The following is a 24,339-nucleotide window of genomic DNA, read 5'->3' as shown; positions in this document are numbered from 1 at the left end:
GATCAGTACAAAAACTGGGTGTAGACCCAGCCTTTACCTTATCATATATATTAAAGCCTGCTTACTAAATTGCTGCAGGTCTGATTTATTTGAAATTAAAAAAGACTTCCAGATAATCTGTCTTGGATTACATATTTTAGTTTTAAAGGGTGCTTCCAAGAATACATTTCAAAGCAAATATTTATTAATTCTATTAGAGTGATGACTAGAGGTCTCGATCAAGGATCAGGGCTCCATTGTGCTAGGTATTGTCCAAACATATAGTAAAGAGACAGGTTATGTCTTAAAGAATTTACAGTTTGGTTAATGACAAGCTGCAACACGTAAATGAAATAAACGGGTAGGGGCTGGGGATGAGTTAGTCAAAAATTTAACTTGGCTGCCTAGCTAGACACCTAAATCTGTACATAGGTTCCTGAATAAACATGGCAAGACTTTCAAAGGTGCTGAGTCCCTGTAGATTCTATTGTCTTCAGTGGGAATTGCTGGTGTTCATCACCTCTGAAAACCAGTCCACTTTTCTTTAGAAACCTAAATATGCCTTTAGATGCCTAACAGAAAGACACGAAAGTTTGACAATTTTGATCATGAATTCTAAACTATCACTAGACGTTTCTTCTCATATTCCTGTTTCTTCTTCAGCGTATAACTCTAATCCAACTAGTTAGACTGAGAATTTACCTCTCAATAGCTTCTTTGGCCAACAACAGTAAATACTTTCTCAATCCTCAAAACTTAGACACTTACTTAGATTCCATATCAGATAATTGGTCCATCTAGAGCTATATATATTCATGTGGTTAAAGCCCTCTGTGGAGATAGAGGTGGTTAGGGACTATTTAGAAAAGCTGGACGTGCACAAGTCCATGGGGCCGGACGAGTTGCATCCGAGAGTGCTGAAGGAATTGGCAGCTGTGATTGCAGAGCCATTGGCCATTATCTTTGAAAACTCGTGGCGAACGGGGAAGTCCCGGATGACTGGAAAAAGGCTAATGTAGTGCCAATCTTTAAAAAAGGGAAGAAGGATGATCCAGGGAACTACAGGCCAGTCAGCCTCATCTCAGTCCACGGAAAAATCATGGAGCAGGTCCTCAAAGAATCAATCCTGAAGCACTTGCATGAGAGGAAAGTGATCAGGAACAGCCAGCATGGATTCACCAAGGGAAGGTCATGCCTGACTACTCTAATTGCCTTTTATGATGAGATTACTGGTTCTGTGGATGAAGGGAAAGCAGTGGATGTATTGTATCTTGACTTTAGCAAAGCTTTTGACACGGTCTCCCACAGTATTCTTGTCAGCAAGTTAAGGAAGTATGGACTGGATGAATGCACTATAAGGTGGGTAGAAAGCTGGCTAGATTGTCGGGCTCAACGGTTAGTGATCAATGGCTCCATGTCTAGTTGGCAGCCGATATCAAGTGGAGTGCCCCAAAGGTCGGTCCTGGGGCCGGTTTTGTTCAATATCTTCATAAATGATCTGAAGGATGGTGTGGATTGCACTCTCAGCAAATTTGCAGATGATACTAAACTGGGAGGAGTGGTAGATACGCTGGAGGGGAGGGATAGGATACAGAAGGACCTAGACAAATTGGAGGATTGGGCCAAAAGAAATCTGATGAGGTTCAATAAGGATAAGTGCAGGGTCCTGCACTTAGGATGGAAGAATCCAATGCACCGCTACAGACTAGGGACCGAATGGCTAGGCAGCAGTTCTGCGGAAAAGGACCTAGGGGTGACAGTGGACGAGAAGCTGGATATGAGTCAGCAGTGTGCCCTTGTTGCCAAGAAGGCCAATGGCATTTTGGGATGTATAAGTAGGGGCATAGCGAGCAGATCGAGGGACGTGATCGTTCCCCTCTATTCGACATTGGTGAGGCCTCATCTGGAGTACTGTGTCCAGTTTTGGGCCCCACACTACGAGAAGGATGTGGATAAATTGGAGAGAGTCCAGCGAAGGGCAACAAAAATGATTAGGGGTCTAGAACACATGACTTATGAGGAGAGGCTGAGGGAGCTGGGATTGTTTAGCCTGCAGAAGAGAAGAATGAGGGGGGATTTGATAGCTGCTTTCAACTACCCGAAAGGGGGTTCCAAAGAGGATGGCTCTAGACTGTTCTCAATGGTAGCAGATGACAGAACGAGGAGTAATGGTCTCAAGTTGCAGTGGGGGAGGTTTAGATTGGATATTAGGAAAAACTTTTTCACTAAGAGGGTGGTGAAACACTGGAATGCGTTACCTAGGGAGGTGGTAGAATCTCCTTCCTTAGAGGTTTTTAAGGTCAGGCTTGACAAAGCCCTGGCTGGGATGATTTAACTGGGAATTGGTCCTGCTTCGAGCAGGGGCTTGGACTAGATGATCTTCAGGGGTCCCTTCCAACCCTGATATTCTATGATTCTATGATTCTATGATATGCTGCCTCCACTAATACTTTATGTTTCAGTACAGGCTTTAAAAAAGCCACAATTCATCTTGGCGGTTGTGGAGTGCTATATGGAGAATAAATGTTTTCCTGGTCCCTTCAAGCAATCAATTTCCACTCTGCTTGATAACAAATGAGATTTGATAATGCTTATAATTTTTTTATTTCACAGTGTTAATAGTGATCACAAAATAATCCACCCTTTTTAAATTTGGCAGTTAAACTACCTCGTAATATTATCATTTTGAGTATTATTTTTTATTCGGGACTTCAAAAGCCTGTGCTTTCACTAGCGCAATCCACCTTTTACGATTAGATTTTGTTAATCTAGAAGTTGATCATCTTTAACTTTTACACAAGATTCTTTGACAGTTCTAGCAATATTTTGACAGCACCAAGTTAGGAAACTAGTCCCAGTCCAAACACTTGTGCACCTCCTTAACTTTAAGCACATGAATACTCCCTTTGAAATCAATAGGGCTATTCATGTGGTTAAAGTTAAACACAGGCATAAGTGGTTGTAGGATTGGGACCTACTCTGTGTGAAGAGAATAGTTTACATGGATTTACAGATTTTATATATTTTTTTAAAAAAATTAAATAGGTTTCAACTTCATAAGCTTTAAAGTAACTTCTCTGTCAAGATGTAGATTTCAGAAGATAAGCTGTTGAGCTATAGGTTTCAGAGTAACAGCTGTGTTAGTCTGTATTCGCAAAAAGAAAAGGAGTACTTGTGGCACCTTAGAGACTAACTAATTTATTTGAGCATACGCTTTCGTGAAGTGAGCTGTAGCTCACGAAAGCGTATGCTCAAATAAATTTGTTAGTCTCTAAGGTGCCACAAGTACTCCTTTTTTGTTGAGCTATAGCTAGCCTTGGCAAAATTTGATTTTCTTTTTTATACAACAGTTTATTTTAAGCATTTGTTTTCAATTGTTATCAATTTAAATGTTCACAGCTGGGGAAAATTGTGTGGGGTCAGACTGTAATTATGTAATGACAGTAGATACTGAGATTCAAAAAGTTAAAGCTTGATAACGGCTAAAACACAAATTGTCAACATCATGTCAAAATATAATAAATAAATATCCTTCAACTTTAAGTTCTCAAACAGTATATTTTTTTTACTTTGCCTATCTGTAAATTTTGATTATTACTGATGGAAATATTTCTTCATCGGTTTATGGGTGTACAGTGAAATTGACATTTATTGACATCTACCGATAAAAAATCTAATCCTTCCAAATTTACCTATAGACCAGTTGAAAAATCTAAAGATAACTGAGTTGCCTTGTTTGCAAGAAGAAACTGGAGATGATGAAACTAATAAGTCTGATCTTATTTTAATTTTGCTGATGAATGAATGTTAAAATATTGAGTGGCTGGTTTTGTTGCTAGGGTTTTTCCAATTAGCTGTTTTTAAGGATTTTATTTTTTTTTATATATTTTTAGATGTCATCTGAAAACCTTTCACCCAGATAAGACCATGCCAGCTTCCTTAAAAGTGATCTCTTGGATTTTTTATAATTGAGGGGAGTAGTTTGTCACGATTTACAATCTCTGTAGTATGTACTTGTTAAAATTGCTGATTTTAGTAGGACTCTTCCAAACTGACAGTCACTAAGGATTACCTAATTCAAACCTGATTGAATCAAGTTGCATGGATCTAAGGTAAGCTTCACACCTGATTTGTCTGAAGACCTGGGAGGGAGATGCTGCAAGTCTGAATAAGCAAAGTTTATGGAGTACAAGAACCAAAGGTTTGGCCTTTGCCTTAAAGCAAAGCCTGAAGCTTTGCCTTTCATGGCTGTTTGAGAGGAGACTGATCTTCCAGAATCTCCAGAATTGCTCATTTTGGGAAAAGGAAGTCACAGAAGAAACAACCAGTCAACTCCAGTCCTTGACCAGTCTGTCCCTGCATCTGAAGGAAACTGTGCAACAGAACATTCCCGTCTGGCTCCTTGACTACAGTGCCAGACAGGAATGTTGACTGTGGGAGCTGAAGAACTTGTAAACCCCCTATTATCTAAGTATCTTATTTTTTCCTTTTTATTTTTTATTTATTTCTCAATCTTTTGATTTAATTAGCTGGGAGACATCCCAGTCTTTTTATACTTTAGTTTTAGGGTATGAATGTGTGGCTGTGTGCATGTGTATAAGCACACCCATAAAACCCACACAGGGAAAGTGCCAGAAAGAAATGTTCCATAGGTTTAAACCGCCCTAACTATTGTCTAGTAAAAATACTCATCTGTTTTTAAGAGTCCTGAGGGATGTGCAATTGTCAACTGTAATTTTTGATAAATAAAAGTTGCCAAATTGCTACTTATCAAGAGTGGTCCATTAAAGTCTGTATTATACTGTGTGTATTCTATTGTTGGGGATGGGAGGTTAGCCAACCCCCATAAGAACTGAAGTCTAAGGAGGAAGGTATATAATTGCCTCTAAGGGTATGGTTTAGATATTCAGATAATAATTTGGTTTCAGTATTAAGATACTTAACCATTCAAATAATACTATTGACTTTGATTGACTTTGGTGAAACTCTTTAGTTGGGATTTATAATCAGACTAACAGCCACGTTCTTAGACTGTATAAGGTTTGATTATTTTCAGTATTAATTTGAGTTAACTAATGTGATGACACACTCAATAATGGATTGGAGTTAACTTGTTTGTTTTTTGCTTTCATATTGATAGTTGAATTGCTTTATTTTTAGTTTAATGAATAGTAACTTAGCTTTAGTCATATGTTCTCTTGATTTTTATTTTTTGTTTAACTGGTTTATAAATGTATAAAAGTTACTAAGTCATGTTTCTTTCAACAAGCAATATGAGCCCAAAGCCTTTGAGGGGCTGGGGTGGATACCACCCCTGAAGCCTGACCAGTTCCACCAAATTAGTCTTAGTTCTCACACCTCTTACCTTTGTCCAGTCAGTTATGACTGAGACACTTTAACCTGCAGTTCCTTCATCCCTCTGTGGTTCTTGCTACAGCAATCAGTAAGGGATAGCCTGCCCATGCACTGCCCCTGGAACAGCTTGGGAGGGAGACTGTTGCAATCACCCTATGGGTATCCTCACGGCCTCCGTCACAGCACATGCTCTCTATGGATTCAAAGCCCTCCTCCCTCCCTCTCACCTTTGTGTATGTGTGGGATAGGGGTGTAGAGTTGCTCGTATGCGGGAAGCAGTGGTAGGACTATTAACATAAGGGAGAAAGTAGGTGCTTCAGGCTCCTACTACTTCCTGTGTCAGCCAGGGTGCTGGAATAATTTGCATAGTAGTGGTGCTGAGAGCCACTGAACCAAACTGCAAATCCTGTCTATGAAGGAAACCACTTCAAGCCAGGGAGTGCTTCTGCAGCCCCCACACTCCTAGTTCCAGCACCTATGGTGTCAGCATGCAGAATGGACCATGATCTGGTCCTTAAGTCGTACATATTTTTAACCCTCTTTTCTCCAATCCTGAGTCTTTCACTGGTTCAAATACTTCATTGGTTCTTACAAATACCATTAAGTGAATCCTGAAATCTTCTAACAACACTAATATTTATCAACCTCATTATTCAGTCTGAAGAGATGTAATCATTTTACTGACTTCAGGAGAATAAATTCTAACAGAAGAATATATTAAGCTCATCCTAGTCATGAAGAAGATTGAAGCAGAAACTGTTCTTGGCAGGGACATGAAATTTAGTCTTAAAAGTCTTTGACTCTCACCCCTTTCAAGTGTTGTTTGTTAAAGCTTTCTGGTTATGAAAGTGTTTTCTATAAAGGAAAATGCCTCTGATCACATTTACGTAAGGAAAATATCTATATTCATAGCATCTGAAGAAGACTGTAATATTTTCAGTCCCATAAGTTCCTGATAGCAGTTCCCATGCACCATTCTCTTCAGGTAAAAAGGCAGGAAGTGTAATCCACAGAAAGTAGTCACTGTTAGTGGATGTACAGAACAGCTCTGATCTTGAAATAGATTGCCAGTAGCTTGCATGTTATCCAGTTTGGTTACTGTTTGGTAGATATTTGACAGATTGTTGGTGTGACAGCGCACCCCATATTCTTCACAGTGGTATTATTATGATATGATTATGACATAGTTATGATGTATTTTATGCAAGATAGGTCATGTGAGATATTTTTGGAAAGGTTCTGATTTGCTGAATATGATTATCCCATTTGTATGTATGTATCATTTTGTATTTGAAATTATGAATATTGACTATATATCTGTATTTCAAATGTAATTACATCTGGGTAACACCTACTGGACAAGATGTTTTCATTCTGGATAGTGGGTTGGTAAGGGCCTATTCAAGCCAATGAGGCATTAGGGAAAACAATAGGCCTTAGGAGAAGCTTATCTCCCACCTGGGGAGCCTTCATGAGAATTCTACAGACCGTGTCTGAGTAACGGCTGCTATGACTCTACAAAGACTTGTGATGTGACCACATGTCTCTAGACTCCATCTTGGGATGTCAGTATTTTTCCACAGACTGGTCTGGGGACCAAGCTTTGAAACAAAGGGTTCCTGCCATATGCAAAAGCTATATAAGGTGGGAAGTGACCTCATCTGGTGTTCTTTGTTCCCCACAAGAAAAGACTCCTGGAAACATTTGAGGAACAAAGACTGAACTGGGGGGAAGTGCTGTACTCAGGCTAAAGGGATTTTTAGCCTGTGAATGGAACACCTGGGGATTCCAATCTGTAAGCAAGTTCAGCTTGGCACTTAAGAATCTGCAGCCTGCTTGTATCATCTCTTAGGGTGAGAATCTGCTATTCATAACCAATCCATTTAGTATATTAAATTTAGTTTGCATTTTTGTTTATTTGCTAGGCAATCTGCTTTGATCTGTTTGTCATCACTTATAATCACTTCAAATTTATCTTTTGTAGTTAATAAACTTGTTTTTGCTTTATCTAAACCAGGGTGTGGGAATTACAACTCAGGGGCAAAAGGCTGTTGCATATTCCTCTCCACACTGGGGGTTGGGGGGGATGAGTGAGTTACGAGCTTACACTGTGCAGTTCCTTGTGCAGTGCAAGACAATATAATGTTGGGTTTATACTCCAGAGGGGGTGTGTGCCTAAGGAGCTGGGAGTAGCTTTCCCATGCAGGGGCTGGTCAGAGAGCCTACTTGCAACTGCAGCTGGGTGTGTCCCTGTGTGTATGCTGGTGAAAGTGCAGGATGTGGAAGGCTTTGTAGCTTGTCACAGCTGTACAGTCTGAAAGGGAGCCCAGGCTGGTGGGTCAGGGGTCTCAGTGGGTTCCAGCTGGCACCCCAGGGGGAACCTGTCACAGTTGGATATAAGATTTTAAAAAAACAGGAAGTAAACAAAGATCTTAAATCTTAACACCATCTGCTTTTGGGACTCCCACAAAATGTGTTTTTTTTAACTATGTAGCTTTTTTAATGGCAAGATGCATCAAACTTGATGAATTTAGTACCTTGTTCCTATAATACAGATCTAAATATTTCTTTCAGATTTGCTATTTTTCTGTTTCAGGGGCCATATTCTCTAGTCCCTTATCAAGCAAAACCCATTAACTTTAATGGGAGTTTTGCTCAGTTAAGGAGATCTATCTCTTTGTTCTTGGTCATTGTGTATTTCCAGTCTCTGAAAGTCACTCATTTATATCTAGCTGTAGATTTGGGTCAGATATGCTCTGAATTTCATCAAGTAATTTCTCTCTCAAATTTGGTTGTCATACATAAATTAAAACACTTACTTATAGAATTTTTATCTTCCTCTCTTTCCCTTTCTCAGTATAACTCTTGTTAGTCCCTAACTGTCAATTTTTATTTCTATTATTGCTTTGAGGAAAAACACCATAATTATCTAGACCACTGAATATGTATTGGTTAGGTTAACATTTACATTTAGTATCACAGACATTAATATTAATAAAGGCCGCCTCAATTTAAAAAGTTTAAATTATTTTTAAATATGCTGATCTTATGTTTGAACTTCTTGCAAAGATTCCAGCAAAATCATGCATGATTTTTTCTTTTTTTAATCAGCGATATAAAACAATCTTATTACAATCACGATTTATAATACAAAAAAGAAAATGGCTAGTGATTTGTCAACAACAGCAGTAAGACAGCATCAATAATAATTAATGTAACAGAAAGTTTACTCCTTTGTGTAAGCCCTGGATTGATTTAGTGATTCAAGTTATTAACAAGCAGATACAGGTTCATCCTAGAATATTCAAGCTAATGCCTCTTCCTTCATTCTAGTGATACTTTTTCAGTGGAGCAAGCATGTAGTTAGCTTTTTTTGCCAACTCAAAGACCTATGGGGCAAAAAGGGACCCTGAGAGGTCTTCTAGTTCATCTCCCAGTCCAAGGGAGGACCAAGTAAACCTAGATCATCCCTGACTGGTATTTGTCTAACCTGTTCTTGAAAACCTTCAATGATTGGGATTCCACAAGCTCCCTTGGAAACCTATTCCAAGATTCAACTATCCTTAAAATTAGAAAGTTTTTCCTAATACCTAATTTAAATCTTGCTGCAGATTATGGGCTGGTCTACACTGAAATGTAATATTGGTATAACTATGTCTCACAGAGGTTTGAAAAATCGACACTCCTAAGATATAGTTACGATGACCTCACACCCAATATAGACCGTGCTAGGCCAATGGAAGAATTCTGTCAACCTAGTTCCCATCTCTCAGGAAGGGAGACTGTCTACTGTGACAGGAGAACCGCTCCCATTGCTATGTCGACATTGAAGCACTGTAATGTCGACATTGAAGCACTGCAGCCTAAGTCGATTACTTCCTGTCCTTCATTCAGCGGACCTGGAGAACAGTTGATCACCATCCTCTTTATAACAGCCCTTAACATATTTGAGAGTGTTATCAGATCTCTCCTTAGTCTACTTTTCTCAAGACTAAACATGCCCAGTTTTTTTAACCTTTCCTCAGAGGTCAATGTTTCTAAACCTTTTATCATTTTTTGTTGTTCTCCTTTGGACTCTTTCCAGTTTGTCCACATCTTTCTTAAAGTGTGGCACCTAGAATTGGATACATTTCTCCAGAGGAGACCTCACCAGTGCCAAGTAGAGCAGAAGAATTTTCTGCCTTGTCTTACATGTGACAGTCCTGTTAATATACCTCAGAATTGTAGCCTATTTCACAACTCTGTCACATTGTTGGCTCATGTTCAATTTGTGATCCACTATACCCCCAGATCCTTGGAGCAGTCTACCACCTAGCTAGTTATTTCCCATTTTGTAGCTTTGCAATTGATTTTTCCTTGCTCGGAGTAGTACTTTGCACTTGTCTTCATTGAATTTCATCCTGTTGATTTCAGATCAATTCTCTAATTTTTGAAGGTCATTTTTAAATTCTAATCCTGCCATCCAAAATGCTTGCAATCCCTCTCAGCTTGATGTCATCCACAAATTTTATAAATATACTATCCAGTCAATTATCCATGGCATTAATGAAAATGTTGAACAGTACTGGATCCAGGACAGACACCACTAGATATGCCACCCCAGTTTGACAACAAACCATTGATAATAACTCTTTGAATATATTTTTTCAACTAGTTATGTACCCACCTTACAGTCATTTAATCTAGACCACAGTTCCCTAATATGCTTATGAGACTGTCATGTGGGAATTTATCAAAAGCCTTACTAAAAATCACATCATGTCTATTGCTTCCCCTGATCCATTAGGCCAGTAACCTTGTCAAAAAAGGAAATTAGTTTGGTTTGGGTTGATTTATTCTTGACCAATCTTTGTTGGATATTACATATCACCCTATTAACCTCTACGTGCTTACAAAATGGTTGTTTAATAATTTTTTGAGGATATTTCCATGTATTGAAGTTAGACTGACTGGTCTATTATTCCCTGGGTCCTCTTTATTCCCCTTTTTAAACATAGGTATTACGTATGTTCTTCTACAGTCCTCTGGGACCTTAACTGTCCTCCATGAGGTCTTCAAGATAATCATTAATGGTTCAGACATTGCTTAAACTAATTCCTTAAGTACCCTTGTCGGATTTCATCAGGTCCTGCTGACTTGAATGCATCTAACTTATCTAAACATTGAACCTATTCTTTCCCGGTTCAGGCTTGATTTCCTTCTCCTTTGTGATTAATATTAATTGTGTTAAGCATCCAGTCAAAATTAACTTGTTTAGAAAAGACTGAAGCAAAATAAGTATTAAAGCCCAGACTTGTTGTCCATTATAGCTGTCCTTTCCCACTAAGTAGTGGAACTATACTTTCCTCTTGCCTTTCTCTTGCTCTTAATGTGTTTAGAGAATCTCTTCTTATTTTTTCTTATGTCCCTTGCTAGGAGTAATTCATATCATTTAGCCTTTCTGACTTTGTCCCCTACATGTTTGTGCTAGGGCTGTCAATTAATCGCAGTTAACTCACGTGATTAACTCAAAAAAATTAATCACAGTTTTAATTGCACCATTAAACAATAGAATATCAATTGAAATTTATTAAATTTTTTTTATGTTTTTCTACATTTTTCAAATATATTGATTTCAATTACAACACAGAATACAGACTGTACATTGCTCACTTTATGCACAAATATTTGCACTGTAAACTGATAAACAAAAGAAACAGTATTTTTCAATTCACCTCATACAAGGACAGTAGTGCGATCTCTTTATTGTGAAAGTGCAACTTACAAATTTAGAATTTTTTTGTTACATAGCTGCATCAAAAACAAAACAAAGCAAAACTTTAGAGCCTACAATTCCATTCAGTCCTACTTCTCGTTCAGCCAATCACTAGGACAAGCAAGTTTGTTTACATTTACGGGAGATAATGCTGCCCACTTCTTATTTACAACGTCACCAGAAAGTGAGAATGGGCATTTGCATAGGACTTTTGTAGCTGGCATTGCAAGGTATTTACGTGCCAGATATGCTAAACATTTGTATGCCCCTTCATATAATTGTAGAATATCAGGTTTGGGAGAGACCTCAGGAGGTCATCTAGTCCAACCCCCTGCTCAAAGCAGGACCAATCCCCAACTAAATCATCCCAGCCAGAGCTTTGTCAAGCCTGACCTTGAAAACCTCTAAGGAAGGAGATTCCACCACCTCCCTAGGTAACCCTTCCATGGCTTACCTCAGCCTAGACCGATCCACACAAGCGGTCCATTTTCTGGACACTACTCTGCTAATTAGCAATGGTCACATAAACCATTTCCCTATACCGAAACCTTCAGACCACTATATGTACCTACCTCCATGCCTCCAGCTTCCATCCAGGACACCCACACGATCCATTGTCTACAGCCAAGCTCTAAAATACAACCGCATTTGCTCCAATCCCTCAGACCCCCCTGCTGAAGTAAAAAAAAACAGATTGACAGAGCCAGAAGAGTACCCAGAAGTCACCTACTGCAGGACAGGCCCAACAAAGAAAATAACAGAACGCCATTAGCTGTCACCTTCAGCCCCCAACTAAAACCTTTCCAGCACATCATCAAAGATCTACTACCTATCCTGAAAAAATGATCCCTCACTCTCACAGATCTTCGGAGACAAACCAATCCTCGCTTACAGACAGCCACCCAGCCTGAAGCAAATACTCTCCAGCAACCACACACCACACAACAACAACTCTAACCGAAGAACCTATCCTTGCAACAAAGCCCGATGCCAACTCTGTCCACATATTTATTCAAGTGATACCATCATAGAACCTAATCAGTTTAGCCACGCCATCAGGGACTCATTCACCTGCACAGCAATTACCCTCTGCTATGTACATTGGCCAAACCAGGCAGTCTCTATGCAAAAGAATAAATGGACACAAATCTGACATCAGAAATCATAACATTCAAAAACCCATAGGAGAACACTTCAACCTCTCTGGCCACTCAGTAAAAGACTTAAGGGTGGCAATTCTGTAACTGAAAAGCTTCAAAAACAGACTCCAACAAGAAACTGCTGAGCTTGAATTAATATGCAAACTAGATACCATTAACTTGGGTTTGAATAGAGACTGGGAGTGGCATTACACATATTTCCCCATGTTAAGTATCCTCACACCTTCTTGTCAACTGTCTCAATGGGCCATCTTGATTATCACTACAAAAGTTTTTTTTCTCCTGCTGATAATAGCTCATCTTAATTAATTAGGCTCTTACAGTTTGTATGGCAACTTCCACTTTCTCTGTATCTATCTATCTATCTGTCCATCTATCTATATTTATATATATCTTCTTACTATATGTTCTATTCTATGCATCCGATGAAGTGGGCTGTAGCCCACGAAAGCTTATGTTCTAATATATTTGTTAGTCTCTAAGGTGCCACAAGTACTCCTGTTCTTTTTCTGATACAGACTAACATGGCTGCTACTCTGAAACCTGTTGTTATTATCTTACTATTCTTCCTGTCTTTCCTTTGCATGGGGATAGTTTGTTGTTATGCCTTTAATATTGTCTCTTTGAGAAACCACCATCTCTTGTGAATTCCTTTTACCTTTAGCTTTTCTTCCAATGGAACTTTACCTGCTAGTTCTCTGAGTTAAAGTCTGCTTTTCTGAAGTCCATTGTCCTTATTTTGCTGCTATCACTCTTTCCTTTCCAGAGTATATTAAGCCTATCATTTCATAATCACTTTCCCTCCAGTTGCTCTCCACCTTCAGATTCATGACCTGTTTCTCCTGTTAGTCAGAACTACTTGCTTTAGAACTAAAAGCAAGAGGTTTTAAATGAGAGCTTCAAATCCACTACTTTAACATATTTTATACTTTTAAAAGAGAAACTTCAAACTCGAGAAGACATTGATATAAATAGTAGTTAATATCATGATGATTATAATAATTATGATAGTTAAGGAATGATCTTCCTGTGTTATTTCATAGTGTTGCTTTCTGTGGTTGCTAAACTACCAAGCTTTCTGTGTTTAAACAAAAACTTTTTCCCCATAGTCTACTTTTTCCTAGTTGATCCTGTAGTGAAGTTATATAATGCTGAATTTGTAATACCACAGTTTTTATGACCACAGCCCAACAAATACAGGAATGTGAATTCTCTGAAGAAGTGAAAAGAGGGAGCCTTGAATTTCTCAGCAAAATGCAACAATAACAAAGCACAATGTGTCATGAGGAAAATCCCTGAGAACAGAGCGGAGAGACTAGATAACATATTACAGGTTTCAGAGTAGCAGCCGTGTTAGTCTGTATCCGCAAAAAGAAAAGGAGGACTTGTGGCACCTTAGAGACTTAAGGTGCCACAAGTCCTCCTTTTCTTTTTGTAGATAACATATTGGGTCTTTTAAAAAAATCTTCAATGTTTATGATTCTGTGAAAATAACAAATGGGGAAGTAGATTTTAAGAAAAATTCTCAAAGACAAAATAATTATACTTATGGGATGAAATCTGTTTCACAGTGGATGAGTTCAAAAATAAAGTGTTTTTTTTAACCCACTGAGAACCAGACTTATTGAAATTTAAATTACACAGAATGGAATAGATAGGTAAGAGTTAATAACATATCTAATGGCACTAATAATATGGAATAAAGATTCCTTCACTAGCAAAGAATGTTATGAATAAAATCATGTAAATTGGTGGTTATTTTTCTTTGACTGAAATTTCCAAATCCATATTTTTAGAGTCAAATTCTGATCCTGTTAAAGTCAATAGCAAGGATTTGGTCCTTAACTCTTAGAGATTTTCCCCAATATATGCAAGTGAATTGTCTTCTACAATTCTGGGGATCTGAAATGTAGTTGCAGTGCAGCTCTTTATAAATGCAACCATCTTATAATTTCTCTATTAGCATCCATTTTTAATGTAAAAAAACAGTTCCTCTAAAATAAGTGTAGATATATTTTCCAAATTTGCTATATATTGAATGTTACAGAAAATAGAAAAATGCTTCCTTATTAATCACATCAAATATTTTTCTTCAATTTTCTTCAATTTGAGGTGCAACTTTAAAAATAAAAAATTTGTCAATTTGGTGAAGGGTGATTGTGAGGTTTGTCAAGCAAGCAAAGGAATCCTGTTTTTTCTCAGTTAGGTGTATTGGATCACCAGTCGCTTCTTTCTAATACTTGCTTCCTTTAGGAAAAAGGACTGGTCACCAGTGGCTTCTCCTCCCACTGTTGTTTCCAGCAGGTTAAGGGTAGTTACTGGCAAACTTTCACTTAAAAATGTCTACTTCAGCAGAACCTGGTGACATGTACCGTCATACTTGAATGTGCCTCGTTTTCTGGTATGCCATTGTACTCTCTTAACATTATGCTACTCTCAAATGCAATCATATAATTCAGTTACTGTCTCATTTTAAAGTAACCTTAATATATGCACACACTGGATATTGTCAGATTTACCGACTATGTCCAGAAGAATGAACACACTGTGTTACTGGCTTTATCTGGTTCATACTGATATTATATTGATTTCCTTAGGTCATCAATATAGCAGGACTGGAGAGTGGATGACCAGTGACAAAAGAAAATATGGGACTCATTATTTATGTTATTTAATAGAGCATTACATTTTTAGATGTAAACACTGTCAATATTAGTATATAAAGATTCAGTTCTCCCCTTGAGCCACAGAGGATTTTGGCATGTAACTCCCCAACCTTTGATGGAAGAACAGATCCATTAGTTTTTGAGACAGTGTGCTGTAAGAATAGCCTTAGATGATTCTTGCAATAAAATCATAGAAATGTAGGACTGGAAGGAACCTTGATAGGGCATCCAGTCCCATCCCCTGCACTGAGGCAGGACTACTTCACCCCTTTCAGGAGTCTGATTTATCATGTATACCCCAAGTTTCACCTCACTTAAAAATTATTTGCTTATAAAATCAAGCATAAAAATATGTGTCACACTGCACTATTACTGAAAAATTGCTTACTTTCTCATTTTTACTATATAATTATGAAATTAATCAATTGGACTATAAATGTTGTACTTTTCAGTGTACGGTATATAGAGCAATATAAAGAAGTCATTGTGTGTATGCAGTTTTAGTTTGTACTGACTTCACTAGTCCTTTTTCTGTAGCCTGTTGTAAAACTAGGCAAATATCTAGATGAGTTGATATACCCCCTGGAAGATCTCTGCATACTCCCAGGGTACACATACCCTGGTTGAGAACCACTGATCTAGACCACCCTGGCAGGTGTTTGTCTTCCTCCTTTTTTCTTGGGCATCTGCTGTGCTCTTATGTACGTCAGTAATTTTTTTTAATGAATTAAAAATATTTTCAAGTGTAGTGATCATGGCTGATGATTGCCTTGATATCTATGTATGGACTGAGACCTCCAACTCAGATCACAATAGACTACTGAATAGCCATCAGCTGAAGCAAATTTCAATTACTAGCAACCAGAAATGCAACTGAATCAATGAGAGAGGTGAAAGGCTCTGTATCCCAATACCAATACCCTAAAGTATTCAGTGTATTTTCTTTATTCTTTTTAAAATAAAATATCTATTGTGAAGACAAAACCACCACTCAGTATCTTGGTCATTTAACTTAAATTGTCGAGTTTCATTACCATTTGTCTCAAGCTGCATCATTCTCCTGTGATTCAGATAAAGCACTATAATTATGATATCATATGTGAAGGCTACATAATTATAGCTTTTCTACCAAAATCACTGAAATAACACATACTTTTTCCTCACTAAATATTAACTTATTTTCCGATGTTATTATGTTATGCTGCTTAAGGAACTAGTTTCTAAGCAGACCTCTGTTTCAATTCTATAGTTTAAAATTATATAATAAAACTTTTGGGGAGACATTACAAAAGTAGCTATTCATATAGTTTCTCCTATAAATGTTCTTCAATTTTAAAAAAATACCTTCCTTTCCTGTTTTTTTGTAATTTTTAATGAATATGAAAATAGGACTTGTACCAATCCCACTGCTGGCCCATTTGTTTCAGACTTTTAGCAGTTCACCAGTACTGAATGATTCAGAGGAAAGCCACAATCACCTAAAGTATCATGAGATATGGGGGGGGGATTACTTCTCATGCAATCAACCATTTTACACCCTCAAGAATGAAATCCAATTTCCTAAATCATTATCTTACTTTGCACAGATAAATGTTGTTCCCAAATTATCCTGCCCTTTCAGATTCCAGCAATGGTATTTGACTCGATCTCAGGCAACAGTAAGCACCATACAGAGGCAATTTGCTGCATAAGACCTCAGTTCAGGGAGACACTTAGGCTCCAATCCACAAAGGGACTTAGGCATTGCAACTAGCCACTCAGTGGAATCCACACACTCTGTCTGGGCACCATATACTATGCATGAGAGAGAGATGAGTGCCTCAGAATGGGATCCACAAAAAAACAGTAGGTGAGGCAGGGAGCCATCTTAAGCTAGCCAATAGCAGAAAAGGAGGAGAGGTGTGTGTCCTAAGCCCTGTCCTTCTAGGAGAGTTAAGGGTCTGTCTCCCCAGAGAATCTGCAGCCAGAAACTGGAGACAGACACTTAAGTTGTTCTTGCAACAGCTATAACTTAAATAAATCAGTATATTTCACAGATGAGTCTCTAATTCTCTTTTTTAAATCAATTTGTCTGTGTTTTAAACCAAGATAGAAATACATCACTTATAGCCATGCCTCATGTGGGTTGCATAAAATATATACCAATCTTTGTTTATGCAGATACATGCTAAAGAATTAAATGAGAAAATCCCTCTCCCAACCAAAACAGAACAAACAAAAAGGGGGACGTCACATATAATAATCTGTGACAGGTTGTCACTCCCAGGGTGCAGTCTGGGAGCTGTGGGAACTACTTTGCCCCCTAACCATACAGGTGGGCTGGTCTTTCTTACACTGCTCTGCTGGTGATTCAGCCAGCCTCTTCAGGGCCCTGTTATCACCCAGCACAGTGGCAGGTGCCGCCACACACCCAGCTGAGCAACCTGAGTGTTTTACCTAAGCCACTCAAGGATGACAGAAGACAACAGTCAATTTCCTAGCTCCACAGCCTTACACCCTTGCTGACATATAAACCCAGAAATATAACATCTTGCACTGCACGGGGATCTGTACAATGCAAGCTCATTAATATATTCGCTTCCCCTCAATGTGGGAAAGATATGCAACAGCCTTTGTTTACAGAGCTGAGATTTTCCCAGACACTTCACTCAAAACACACTGGTTAAGATAAAACATAAAACACGTTTATTAACTACAGAAAGATTATAAGTGATAGCAAACAGATCAAAGCAGCTTACCTTGCAAATAAACAAAAATGCAAAATGTAAGATAGATAGGATGTGAACTAACAATTTCTTACCCTGGCTGGTGATACAAGCAGGCTTGAAGATTCTTGAGGTACAGACTGCAATTGCTGTGCAGCCTGGGTTTCCATACCCCCTTCCAAGTCCTTTGTCTTTCAGAGCTTCCTTCAGTTGTTGACTTGTGCAGGGAGTGAAGACAAATCATAATGTCACTCCCCACCTTATATAGACTCTCCCTATGGCCAGAATCCTTTGTTTCCAGCTAAGTTCCCAGCCCAGTTTGCAGAAAAATACAGGTACCAAAATGGACTTCAGTATCATGTGGTTTGCTCACATGCCCTTTGGTCCCTTACTGGGTCATAACAGCCATTACTCCTAGGCTGGCTGAAATGTTCACAGGAAGGCTAAACTCTTCCATGCTCCATGGTCTTTGTTGATGAGCCATTGCACTGTTTAGTTTCTTCATCGTTGTACCTGAAAGGCTAGTTGTGGGTATTACCCATAATAAGCACATTTGAAATACAGATATATTGTCAATATTCGTAATAGGGCTTTCAAGAGATTAAAAAAATTAATCATGATTAATTGTGCAATTAAAAAAAACATGCTGTTAAACAATAATAGTATACCATTTATTTTAATATTTTTGGATGTCATCTACATTTTGAAATATATTGATATCAATTACAGAATACAGGACAGGCCCAACAAAGAAAGTAACAGAATGCCACTAGCTGTCACCTTCAGCCCCCCACTAAAACCTCTCCAGCACATCATCAAGGATCTACAACTTATCCTGAAGGACAATCCTTTACTCTCACAGACCTTAGGAGACAGGCCAGTCCTTGCTTACAGACAGCCCCCCAACCTGAAGCAAATACTCACCAGCAACTACACACCACACAACAAAAACACTAACCCAGAAACATATCCAAGCAACAAACCCCGTTGCCAACTCTGTCCACATATCTATTCAAGGGACACCGTCATAGGACCTAACCACATCAGCCACACCATAAGGGGCTCATTCACCTGCACATCTACCAAAGTGATATATGCCATCATGTGCCAGCAATGCCCCTCTGCCATGTACATTCGCCAAACCGGACAGTCTCTTGTGTCTTTATTCTTTATTCTCTCAAAAGAATAAATGGAAACAAATCAGACATCAAGAATTATAACATTCAAAAACCAGTTGGAGAACACTTCAGTCTCCCTGGACACTCAATAACAGGCTTAAAAGTGACAATTCTTCAATGACAAAACTTCAAAAACAGACTCCAACTCGAAACTGCAGAACTGGAATTAATTTGCAAACTGGACACCCTAGTGTTGCTCACACCTTCTTGTCAACTGAAATGGGCCACCCTGATTACCACTACAAAAGTGATTTTTCCTCCTGTTGATGATAGCCCACTTCCACTTTAATTGAATCGTCTCGGTAGAACTGACCCCCCACTTGGTAAGGCAACTTCCATCTTTTCATGTACTGTGTATATATATTCTGCCTACTGTATTTTCCACTCCATGCATCTGATGAAGTGGGTTTTAGCCCATGAAAGCTTATGCCCAAATACATTTGTTAGTCTCTAAGGTGCCACAAGTACTCCTTGTTTTTGCTGATACAGACTAACATGGCTGCCACTCTGAAACCTGTCAGAATACAAAGTGTACCATGTTCACTTTATATTTTTATTACAAATATTGGAACTGTAAAAAGCAAAATAAATAGTATTTTTCAATTCCCCCATTACAAGTACTGTAGTGCAATCTCTTTATCTTGAAAATTAAATTACAAATGTAGAATTATGTACAGAAAATAACTGCATTCAAAAATAAAACAATGTAAAACTTTAGAGCCTACAAGTCTGCTCAGTCCTATTTCATGTTCAGCCAATCTCTCACAGAAACAAGTTTGTTTACATTTACAGGAGATAATACTGCCCGCTTCTTGTTTACACTGTCACCTGAAAGTGAGAATAGGCTTTTGCATGACACTGTTGTAGCTGGTGTCACAAGATATTTACATGCCAGATACCCTAAAGATTAATATGTCACTTCATGCTTCACCCACCATTCCAGAGGACATGCATCCATGCCGACGACAGGCTCTGCTCGATGATGATCCAAAGCAGTGCAGACCGACACATGTTTATTTTCATCATCTGAGTCAGATGACACCAGCAGAGCGTTGATTTTCTTTTTTGGTGGTTCAGATTCTGTAGTTTCCTCATCAGAGTGTTGCTCTTTTAAGACTTCTGAAAGTATGTTCCACATCTCATCCCGCTCAGATTTTGGAAGGCCCTTCAGATTCTTAAACCTTGGGTTGAGTGCTGTATCTATCTTTAGAAATCTCACATTGGTACCTTCATTGCGTTTTGTCAAATCATCAGTGAAAGTGTTCTTAAAACAAACACCATGTGCTGGGTCATCATCTATAACATGTTATAGATGGCAAAATGTGGGTAAAACAAAGCTGGAGACATACAATTCTCCCCCAAGGAGTTCAGTCACAAATGTAATTAACCCATTATTTTTTAACGAGTGTCATCAGCATGGAAGCATGTCCTCTGAAATGGTGGCTGAAGCATGAAGGGGCATATGAATGTTTAGCATATCTGGCACATAAATACCTTGCAATACTGGCTACAAAAGTGCCATGCGAACGCCTGTTCTCACTTTCGGGTTACATTGTAAATAAGAAGCGGGCTGCATTATCTCCCTTAAATGTAAACAGACTTGTTTGTTTTGGCAATTGGCTGAACAAGAAGTAGGACTGAGTGAACTTGTAGGCTCTAAAGTTTTACATTGTTTTGTTTTTGAGTGCAGTTATGTAACAAAAAAAATCTACATTTGTAAGTTGCACTTTCACAATAAAGAGATTGAACTACAGTACTTGTGTGAGGTGAAATGAAAAATACTATTTTTTTTTTGCAGTGCAAATATTTGTATATACGTGTTAGAGAATTAAATGAGCCAGACCCCTCTCCCAACCAAAACAAAATAGAAAAAAACAAAAAGGGTGAAGTCACATATAATAATTATTAATTTTTCATCCCTTTTGATTTACTGCATAAAGATTTATAAGGAAACTTATATTTTGTTCTGTAAAGGAATACCACCAATTTAAGAACCGCACTTTGGTATGAAAATTTGTACTTACTTGTTATAAGAATCGTCTAAAATTGCTATAACTGAAAGCTAGGAAAAAACTATTCTCTAGCTTTAAAGGTCTTTTACTTTTTTGCAAATGAATATACTTGGTATACAGTCAGTTTCACTATTTCCCTATGTAATCAGTCAAGTCCAGATTCAGAAAAAAAGCACTTGGGCATGATGACGCACAAGAGAAAAAAACAGTGTTTTGATTTATGCTCCAGGAATGAAGTGCTATATTATGAATAAATGTACAGAGACTTTGTGCTTTGGTATAAACGTTTTAAAGAACCAGTAACCAACTAGCCACATCACTAAAGTGCACTGCTATTGCACTAACTCTACCCATACCTGCAGTGTAAGCAGAGAAGTCAGGAATTAATAGGCATGGACAATTAACTGCTCCCTCATTATTAGAAGTGGTCCCTTGAGAACAGGATTGAGGGAGAGGTGGTAAAGTATTGGTAAACTTGCACAGCCACTATCTGCACTGCACCTACTTTGTAGATTAATAAAAGACTTTATTCTCAACCAAGTCTCTTAATCTGTGCTGTTTCATGAGCACTAAATTCACTTTTTTTTTAAAAAAAAGCACCTTAAATTAGACTTCAAGTTTATAAAAGGGTTCCATTATTTTTAAAGTTGCAATAAAAATAGCAGGCACCACAAAACGGAAAAGGAAAAAGAAAACTATATCCCACCCAAAAGATGTATTTCTTATAACAGTCATTCAATCAATGAAACAAACATTACTGAAATTACAACCCAAGGAGTTTTAATTTTCCAGAAGTTTTAAATATCCATGCTTGTGTATGAGCAGCAGAGTTGGGGAAGGAGGAGGGGGTCCTGGTCTATAATGTTGAAAAAATAAAAAAGCAACCTGGCAGTATTTTAGATCCAAATGTGTCGACAGCCTGCTTTCTTCTCTCGCCTGTGCCCCCACCTTTATTTATTCAAATGGACTATGAAAGTGCCAGGTGCTTGTACAAATATTAAAATATAAAAAACAAATGACAGACCTCTAATAAAAGTCTCGATTGCCATTCCCATCTCTCTACACACAAATTGTCCCTTTAACTATAGATCACTAATAATTATCTCTCTCGTCTGATAACCCAATACCCCGCAACCCATTCCTTCCTGGAAAGAAGATGGATAAGCCTCCCAATCCCTTGTAGTGCTCTCAGGATCTTTGTTTCCCCTTTGATTTAGATCCTATGCCCTTTAAGTCCTATGTCACAGCTACCATCCTCTTGGTCAAGAAGAACTGGACAGGAGTGTTCTTGAAGACCAGAAAGCTAATAATTAATTGCTGAAAGGTCTCTACAGTGGGATATATCCAAAGCCTGTGCAGGCCCTTTGTCTATGAATGAGAAGTGCTATGGTGGAGTTAATCTCTTTGCTTACTACTACCTCTCCCTTAGCTTGAATTCTCTCCTATTAAGTATTGCCCTCTTCCACTTGCCCCCTTTGCCTGTTTTTTTCTTCAGTTTTCTATTGTGTTATCTCTTTATTCCCTGACCTCTCTACTTGGAACTGTTTTTCTGTGGCCTGGTTCTGTCAGTAAAGATGAAAGAGAACAGTCCCCCCTTGTATGTATACATATTAGGTAGTTGGCAATCAACGTCCTGCAGCTCAGACTAGCTCCTCCACTTTCTCTCTGTAAGGCTACAGGGTGCTGCTCCCTATCTGAGAAAGAGCAATTCAGACAAGGAACTATTCTCACTGGATTAGAGTGTTCTTGCATTCCTTTTTGTTGGGCTGTGCCATTTCTTTAGAAGGCAGACTTATTTTATTTTAGAAGTCCTTTCTTATTTTTCTCAGTATATTAGCTGTAATTGACTTAAAAATCATGTATCAAAAGGAGATCATGTCTGTTACTATCCAATGCTGACCCATTCGGCAGGGACTATAAGGAGGCATATATGTATGTTAGTGACAAGGGTGTGGCCTTCACCGAAGCTCACTGAAGTCAGTGGAATCATTGCCACTGACTTTATATTGGTCTCTTTATCTTTGGGAATCTTCCTCTATTTTTTGTCCTGTGCTTTACATTGGTATGAAAAGTGAAAATGAGCTAAGGATTTTAGACTGCTGCACTGATATACGGATGTACAGTATAAGTAACATCCATTGTAGGTGACCTAGGGGCGTGCATGTGTGTGTGTGTGTGTGAGTGTGTGTGTATAAAAATCAATCAAAGTTAAACAAAAAGGAATATATATATATATATATATATATATATATATATATATATATATTAGATCCATTAGACAAATATTTGCTGCTAAGCTTTGATGCAGAAAGCAATCTATTCAAAATACAGGACTAGTCTGATTTCAGATATACATCATATATTCCTACACAATTTCCAACATGAGCTACTGCACATGTATATGCAAGCACAATAGCTGCTTATACACATTACACAGTGATATTCATGCCCACTACTAGGAATGGATATTCCCCCTAGCCTACAGCCCCTATTGTTTCTTCTTTCAAATTCCTCCTAAAAAATCATTTCTGTGTTATCACCTGCAGAAACTAATCTGGCAAGAATTTATGCTGGGTATGTGAAAGATTTTTCATGTGTGTGTGTATACAAAAGATGTATTTTTAACTATTAAGATGGGCACATGCCAATTTTAACGTATGACATCAAATGTATGTAAGGCTGTTTTGTCCCTCACTGCCTTAATTTCCCTTCACTTGTTGTTTATGTCTTAACCAAGACACTCTGTACTAAAAAAACTATTCCTTTACTGTAGCCAGCGCAGCTGAACTAAGCTGAACAGAGCTTAACTGCAAGGGGGAAACAATAGCACACTGCATTCAGCTCTGCTTCTGTAAATTTAGCATACATTCAGTACAAATACTACATAATTAATAATGCTACATGGTATATATCTGAAATCTGAATCTGGCCTATAGGTTCTCAGACAAATTCTTATTAACTCATTTATTTTGACGTTACATAATTGTTCACTAAAAAGCTGCCCCAATTGTAAGTCCCTTGGGATTTCCTATATACTGGTATACATGTCATCTCTTGTCTTTGGTCTTCTGGACAACCACTAATGACCTGATGATCTTCAGAGATATTGAGTTCTTGCAGCTCCCATTGTCTTCAATGAAAGCTGTAGGTATTCAGCACCTCTGAATGTCAAGCCATAAGTGCTTCATAAATGCCCAGATAATTTAGTGAAGTGTTTTCCAACTTCAGCTGCTCAACACTCAAATTGCATCATCAGAAGGTTGAATTGCTCTTGAGTATCTATAAGATATAAACTATATTTCTAATTTCTTCCACTTGATCAAGTCCTCCCAGTGATAGATATTTTCTGGAACAGAAATTATTTTCCAATCTGATTTACAAAAAAACCTGTGCTACATTTATCTGACTTCTGTTAATTGCCTTCTGTGAGTTGATACTGTCCTACTTGAGTGAGTTTCCTGCCGTTTTGAGACAAACAGTCATTGATAATGTTATTTTAATTGTAGGATACAAAACTGTGATAGTTTTT

Source organism: Lepidochelys olivacea (genome assembly GCF_965140295.1).
Source record: "Lepidochelys olivacea isolate rLepOli2 genome assembly, chromosome: 2".
In the NCBI taxonomy this organism is placed as follows: Eukaryota; Metazoa; Chordata; order Testudines; family Cheloniidae; genus Lepidochelys; species Lepidochelys olivacea.
This window is presented reverse-complemented; position numbering follows the sequence as displayed.